The following is a 635-nucleotide window of genomic DNA, read 5'->3' as shown; positions in this document are numbered from 1 at the left end:
TTTACTGTAATTTAATTAATCAGCTTCCACAGCTTTATGGGGATATAATTCATATACCATACAATTCACCCATTTCAAGTATTCATTTCAACAGTTTTTAGTATGTTTTCAGGTATATGTAATTATCACCACTGTTAATTTTAGAACATTTCCATCACTTTATAAAGAAATTTGGTTCCCTTTCCTATCGCCTGCTTAATCGCCCCTCCACCCCACCCCTAATCATTAATCTTCTGTCTCTATAGATTTGCCTATTCTGAACATTTCATATAAATGGAATCATACAATATGTGATCTTTGTGTGACTGACTTCTTTCACTCGGCATAGGTTTTCAGAGTTCCTCCACATTATAGCATGTGTCTCTCCTTTTCCCTTCCTGTGGCTGATTAATGTTCCATGCAGGGATGGAATGACTTCTGTCCCCAATTACCCAGAGTTTGACTCCACTGCACAGCTAAGAGCTGTGTAGATGTAATGTAAAAAATAAGAATATTATCAGTCTATCATCATATTTTATGATCAAAATGTCTCTCACAGCAAGGCCAGCCATGTTTGCAGCCTTCGTTCAGTCTTGTCAGGCTCCAAAATCAAGAGTGGTTTCAGCAACAAAAGACTTCAGCCTTTCAAGAATCTT

The sequence above is a fragment of the Myotis davidii genome, unplaced genomic scaffold (assembly GCF_000327345.1).
Source record: "Myotis davidii unplaced genomic scaffold, ASM32734v1 scaffold545, whole genome shotgun sequence".
NCBI lineage: Eukaryota > Metazoa > Chordata > Mammalia > Chiroptera > Vespertilionidae > Myotis > Myotis davidii.
Note: the sequence above shows the minus strand (reverse complement) of the source record.